Genomic DNA, 7,500 nt, shown 5'->3' on the forward strand with positions numbered 1-7,500 from the left:
ACAAGTCAGTGGGCACCGGCCTAAGGGATTTATGGAGCTTTTCAAAAATAAGGTCTGAATACTTTCTATGTTGAACTACTCAGGAAAAACGACAGAGTGCCCACTTTTTGGGTTACCAGGTGCCCCTATTTAAATCGAATGAAAACGAATTTAAATGACCTGCAGACACCCATGCCCGCTATGGGAGCACCATACTACGGGCACAAGTCAGTAGGCACCGGCCTAAGGGATTTATGGAGCTTTTATATAAAAGGTCTGTCCGCATCCTCACTACTGACACCACCTTATGTTAGTTTGGGTTACCAGGTGCTGCTACAGAAATCGAATGAAAATGACTTTTAAGGGCCTGCCCACACCCATGCCCGATATGGGAGCACCATACTACGGGCACAAGTCAGTGGCCACCGGCCTAAGGGATTTATGGAGCTTTTCAAAAAAAGTCCGAAAATATTCTATGTTGAACTATTCAGGAAAAACGACAGAGTGCCCTCTTTTTGGGTTACCAGGTGCCGCTATTGAAATCGAATGAAAATGACTTTTAAGGGCCTGCCCACGCCCATGCCCGATATGGGAGCACCATAGTAGGGGTCCAAGTCAGTAGGCACCGGCCTAAGGGATTTATGGAGCTTTTCAAAAAAAGTCCGAAAATATTCTATGTTGAATTATTCAGGAAAAACGACAGAGTGCCCTCTTTTTGGGTTACCAGGTGCCCCTATTGAAATCGAATGAAAACGACTTTTAAGGGCCTGCCCACGCCCATGCCCGATATGGGAGCACCATAGTAGGGGTCCAAGTCAGTAGGCACCGGCCTAAGGGATTTATGGAGCTTTTCAAAAAAAGTCCGAAAATATTCTATGTTGAACTATTCAGGAAAAACGACAGAGTGCCCTCTTTTTGGGTTACCAGGTGCCGCTATTGAAATCGAATGAAAACGACTTTTAAGGGCCTGCCCACGCCCATGCCCGATATGGGAGCACCATAGTAGGGGTCCAAGTCAGTAGGCACCGGCCTAAGGGATTTATGGAGCTTTTCAAAAAAAGTCCGAAAATATTCTATGTTGAACTATTCAGGAAAAACGACAGAGTGCCCTCTTTTTGGGTTACCAGGTGCCGCTATTGAAATCGAATGAAAATGACTTTTAAGGGCCTGCCCACGCCCATGCCCGATATGGGAGCACCATAGTAGGGGTCCAAGTCAGTAGGCACCGGCCTAAGGGATTTATGGAGCTTTTCAAAAAAAGTCCGAAAATATTCTATGTTGAATTATTCAGGAAAAACGACAGAGTGCCCTCTTTTTGGGTTACCAGGTGCCCCTATTGAAATCGAATGAAAACGACTTTTAAGGGCCTGCCCACGCCCATGCCCGATATGGGAGCACCATAGTAGGGGTCCAAGTCAGTAGGCACCGGCCTAAGGGATTTATGGAGCTTTTCAAAAAAAGTCCGAAAATATTCTATGTTGAATTATTCAGGAAAAACGACAGAGTGCCCTCTTTTTGGGTTACCAGGTGCCCCTATTGAAATCGAATGAAAACGACTTTTAAGGGCCTGCCCACGCCCATGCCCGATATGGGAGCACCATAGTAGGGGTCCAAGTCAGTAGGCACCGGCCTAAGGGATTTATGGAGCTTTTCAAAAAAAGTCCGAAAATATTCTATGTTGAACTATTCAGGAAAAACGACAGAGTGCCCTCTTTTTGGGTTACCAGGTGCCGCTATTGAAATCGAATGAAAACGACTTTTAAGGGCCTGCCCACGCCCATGCCCGATATGGGAGCACCATAGTAGGGGTCCAAGTCAGTAGGCACCGGCCTAAGGGATTTATGGAGCTTTTCAAAAAAAGTCCGAAAATATTCTATGTTGAATTATTCAGGAAAAACGACAGAGTGCCCTCTTTTTGGGTTACCAGGTGCCCCTATTGAAATCGAATGAAAACGACTTTTAAGGGCCTGCCCACGCCCATGCCCGATATGGGAGCACCATAGTAGGGGTCCAAGTCAGTAGGCACCGGCCTAAGGGATTTATGGAGCTTTTCAAAATTAGTCCGAAAATATTCTATGTTGAACTATTCAGGAAAAACGGCTATGTGCCCTCTTTTTGGGTTACCAGGTGCTGCTATTGAAATCGATCCTCACTACTGACACCACCTTATGTTAGTTTGGGTTACCAGGTGCTGCTATTGAAATCGAATGAAAATGATTTTAAATGGCCTGCAGACACCCATGCCCGCTATGGGAGCACCATACTATGGGCACAAGTCAGTGGGGGCCGGCCTGAGGGATTTATGGAGCTTTTCAAAAAAGGTCCGAAAATATTCTATGTTGAACTACTCAGGAAAAACGGCTAAGTGCCCTCTTTTGGGTTACCAGGTGCTCCTATTCTAATCGAATGAAAATGAATTTAAATGACCTGCAGACACCCATGCCCGCTATGGGAGCACCATACTATGGGCACAAGTCAGTGGGCACCGGCCTAAGGGATTTATGGAGCTTTTATATAAAATGTCTGTACTCATCCTCCCCTCCGTGCACCTGGTATTATTTTTGGGTTACCAGGTGCTCCTATTCTAATCGAATGAAAATGAATTTAAATGACCTGCAGACACCCATGCCCGCTATGGGAGCACCATACTATGGGCACAAGTCAGTGGGCACCGGCCTAAGGGATTTATGGAGCTTTTCAAAAATAAGGTCTGAATACTTTCTATGTTGAACTACTCAGGAAAAACGACAGAGTGCCCACTTTTTGGGTTACCAGGTGCCCCTATTTAAATCGAATGAAAACGAATTTAAATGACCTGCAGACACCCATGCCCGCTATGGGAGCACCATACTACGGGCACAAGTCAGTAGGCACCGGCCTAAGGGATTTATGGAGCTTTTATATAAAAGGTCTGTCCGCATCCTCACTACTGACACCACCTTATGTTAGTTTGGGTTACCAGGTGCTGCTACAGAAATCGAATGAAAATGACTTTTAAGGGCCTGCCCACACCCATGCCCGATATGGGAGCACCATACTACGCTACGGGCACAAGTCAGTGGCCACCGGCCTAAGGGATTTATGGAGCTTTTATATAAAATGTCTGTACTCATCCTCCCCTCCGTGCACCTGGTATTATTTTTGGGTTACCAGGTGCTCCCATTCTAATCGAATGAGTGCACCTGGTATTATTTTTGGGTTACTAGGTGCTCCTATTGAAATCGAATGAAAATGACACACAAAGACAAGGATTAATTGCAAAAAATATTGTATTTATTTAGAGTTATTCATGGATTGATTTGTCCCTCAATTAGTCTCCGAGCCTGGCTTGCATTATGAGGCAAATTATGGGAACGGTAGTAGCGTGCCTGCGTCTCCAGGGAGTGACACATGTGGTCAGCCACAGTTCCACGGTCTGTAAGCGACCCAAGATTAAAGTTTAATGTGGCAATGCTTCTTCGAATTGTACCAAATGTCACTTTCCTTCCAATGCCAAACTCTGCAAAAATCTTACCCACACAATCACAGAGATTACCGTATGGTTTACCAGAGCATGTGAAAAAGAAGAGTGTTGTGTCTGGGGTCATTCCACTCAGATGAGGCCTGATCCGATGGAATCGTTGAAGCCAAGTGTATTCCTCATCAGATATAACAATTCTGCACTCCCCGAAGCTGTAGTTAGTTTTGTGGCTTGCTACAGTCATTTGATAAACCCCACTTTCATTGGTTATTTCATTGAAATCACTCTCACCGAACATGGTGACTGGGGATCGTCGAGTTCCATTAAAAGTCGCCAACCGGCTGGACATGAGAGCCGCAAACCTGCGTCTGTCAGATGAGGTGGCTCGGACTTCCAGCCTGCTGAGAACAGAAGGAATAGATGCATTGCTTAGCTCCAAAAATCGTTTTAACTCCGCAGCGCTGAGCACCTCGTCCCTGCAGCGTCTGCGAAATTGTGCCATGTGCGTTGCCAGGCTCTGCCTAGAATCCCTGTCTATCTTTGCCAAGCAGAGTAACAATTTGCGAATTACACTGGCTTTAGCTTGCAGACCATTCGGCCGGAACTGAATAAGATATTTCAGGAAACTTCTAACATCTGATCGGTATAGTTTTAATGTGGATGGTGCCAAACTACGGCCTTCACATGTCCGGTACCACTCATACACACGCATGTAGTTGTCCAGAAAACACAGGCCTTCATCGGATTTGTCCTCGGACATAATGCGGAGGAATTCCCGTACTCGTGACAGACTGGTGTGACTATTGTCTATTCTTTTAACTGAAGGGTTAATACCCTTAATATAGGTAGCATATTCATTCAAAATGACATCACTCAAACCTTCAGTTGTGGACGGCACACCACCGCCGCCTCCATCACTTTCGCTATCGGTGGAAGGCGACATGACGCTGCATTGCTCCCCCGGTTCCGAGCATTGTTCACCGGTTGACTGCACCGTCGCCTGACTGGTTGACTGCACCGCTGACTGCTCACTCTCGCCACTCAGCTGCTGTTCTGCGGACAACTCACTTCCAACGCCGTTGTTAGGCTCCATACAATCCCCTGGGTAGGCCTGCTGTGTCTCAGCCGAAATCGGGCTACATTGCACGGCATGATTCCATTCCATAGATGCGTGTGTAAGTCCATGGACAGTCTTAAAATGTTTGTCTATCCGCGAAATATGCGTCTTGGTACAAAGTCCACAGTCATGTCGTTTTTGTTTGCTGTCCATAGCTAGCTTCTCTCTCCTGCCTTCCTGTGTGTATGTTTGTTAGCTTCCAACCGTCGCCTAATCAATGGCCTAATTATCACCAGGTGTGGATACAGGTGCGGCGCGAGCGGGGCACGGGCGGGGCACGGGCGGGGCAAGGGCGGGGCTGTGTCATAGCTATGCCCTGCTTAGGGCTATAGACATGAATTGTTATGCCGGAAAATAGGCACCTTGAATGGGATTCAATTCATAGAGCACTGCCCTTGGAGCCCACAGGCTCAGATGCCACATGCCACAATACCACTTCCACATACCACAATGCCACTTCCACATACCACAATGCCACTTCCACATACCACAATGCCACTTCCACATACCACAATGCCACTTACACAAGTGTCAAACGCCCCTTCACCAAGTGCCAAACGCCCCAACCCTAACCCTAACCCTAACCCTAAGAAGGTCGTAAGTTCCATCAGCAGTGCCACAGGTGCCATAGGTGCCAAACCCCTGCCTGGGTAATTTTTAAAGCTATTTAAAAAAAAAAAAATATGCCGGGCAAGAGGCACTCTGACCGGGGTAACATTAGGTGTGCACTGCCCCCCCCTGGAGCCCTGTGGCACTTGGCACTTGGCACTTGGCACTTTAAACCTTTCATAAGTGCCATAGGTGCCAGACCCCTGACTGGGTCATTTTTAAAGAATAAAGGGCTACACACATTAAATACTATGCCGGGCAAGAGGCACTCTGACCGGGGTAACATTAGGTGTGCACTGCCCCCCTGGAGCCCTGTGGCACTTGGCACTTGGCACTTGGCACTTTAAACCTTTCATAAGTGCCATAGGTGCCAGACCCCTGACTGGGTCATTTTTAAAGGATAAAGGGCTACACACATTAAATACTATGCCGGGCAAGAGGCACTCTGACCGGGGTAACATTAGGTGTGCACTGCCCCCCTGGAGCCCTGTGGCACTTGGCACTTGGCACTTGGCACTTTAAACCTTTCATAAGTGCCATAGGTGCCAGACCCCTGACTGGGTCATTTTAAATACAGGATAATAGGCTACACACATTAAATACTATGCCGGGCAAGAGGCACTCTGACCGGGGTAACATTAGGTGTGCACTGCCCCCCTGGAGCCCTGTGGCACTTGGCACTTGGCACTTGGCACTTTAAACCTTTCATAAGTGCCATAGGTGCCAGACCCCTGACTGGGTCATTTTTAAAGAATAAAGGGCTACACACATTAAATACTATGCCGGGCAAGAGGCACTCTGACCGGGGTAACATTATGTGTGCACTGCCCCCCTGGAGCCCTGTGGCACTTGGCACTTGGCACTTGGCACTTTAAACCTTTCATAAGTGCCATAGGTGCCAGACCCCTGACTGGGTCATTTTTAAAGGATAAAGGGCTACACACATTAAATACTATGCCGGGCAAGAGGCACTCTGACCGGGGTAACATTATGTGTGCACTACCCCCCTGGAGCCCTGTGGCACTTGGCACTTGGCATTTGGCACTTGGCATTTGGCACTTTAAACCTTTCATAAGTGCCATAGAGTGGTAATTGCATAGGATTTCAGGGGTATACACATTAAATACTATGCCGGGCAAGAGGCACTCTGACTGGGGTAACATTAGGTGTGCACTGCCCCCCCCTGGAGCCCTGTGGCACTTGGCACTTGGCACTTGGCACTTTAAACCTTTCATAAGTGCCATAGGTGCCAGACCCCTGACTGGGTCATTTTTAAAGAATAAAGGGCTACACACATTAAATACTATGCCGGGCAAGAGGCACTCTGACCGGGGTAACATTAGGTGTGCACTGCCCCCCTGGAGCCCTGTGGCACTTGGCACTTGGCACTTGGCACTTTAAACCTTTCATAAGTGCCATAGGTGCCAGACCCCTGACTGGGTCATTTTTAAAGGATAAAGGGCTACACACATTAAATACTATGCCGGGCAAGAGGCACTCTGACCGGGGTAACATTAGGTGTGCACTGCCCCCCTGGAGCCCTGTGGCACTTGGCACTTGGCACTTGGCACTTTAAACCTTTCATAAGTGCCATAGGTGCCAGACCCCTGACTGGGTCATTTTAAATACAGGATAATAGGCTACACACATTAAATACTATGCCGGGCAAGAGGCACTCTGACCGGGGTAACATTAGGTGTGCACTGCCCCCCTGGAGCCCTGTGGCACTTGGCACTTGGCACTTGGCACTTTAAACCTTTCATAAGTGCCATAGGTGCCAGACCCCTGACTGGGTCATTTTAAATACAGGATAATAGGCTACACACATTAAATACTATGCCGGGCAAGAGGCACTCTGACCGGGGTAACATTAGGTGTGCACTGCCCCCCTGGAGCCCTGTGGCACTTGGCACTTGGCATTTGGCACTTGGCATTTGGCACTTTAAACCTTTCATAAGTGCCATAGAGTGGTAATTGCATAGGATTTCAGGGCTATACACATTAAATACTATGCCGGGCAAGAGGCACTCTGACTGGGGTAACATTAGGTGTGCACTGCCCTGTGGCACTTGGCACTTGGCATTTGGCACTTGGCATTTGGCACTTTAAACCTTTCATAAGTGCCATAGAGTGGTAATTGCATAGGATTTCAGGGCTATACACATTAAATACTATGCCGGGCAAGAGGCACTCTGACTGGGGTAACATTAGGTGTGCACTGCCCTGTGGCACTTGGCACTTGGCACTTGGCATTTGGCACTTGGCATTTGGCACTTGGCACTTCCATAAGTGCCATAGAGTGGTAATTGCATAGGATTTCAGGGCTATACACATT

The sequence above is a fragment of the Salvelinus namaycush genome, unplaced genomic scaffold, assembly GCF_016432855.1.
Source record: "Salvelinus namaycush isolate Seneca unplaced genomic scaffold, SaNama_1.0 Scaffold2539, whole genome shotgun sequence".
Lineage (NCBI taxonomy): Eukaryota > Metazoa > Chordata > Actinopteri > Salmoniformes > Salmonidae > Salvelinus > Salvelinus namaycush.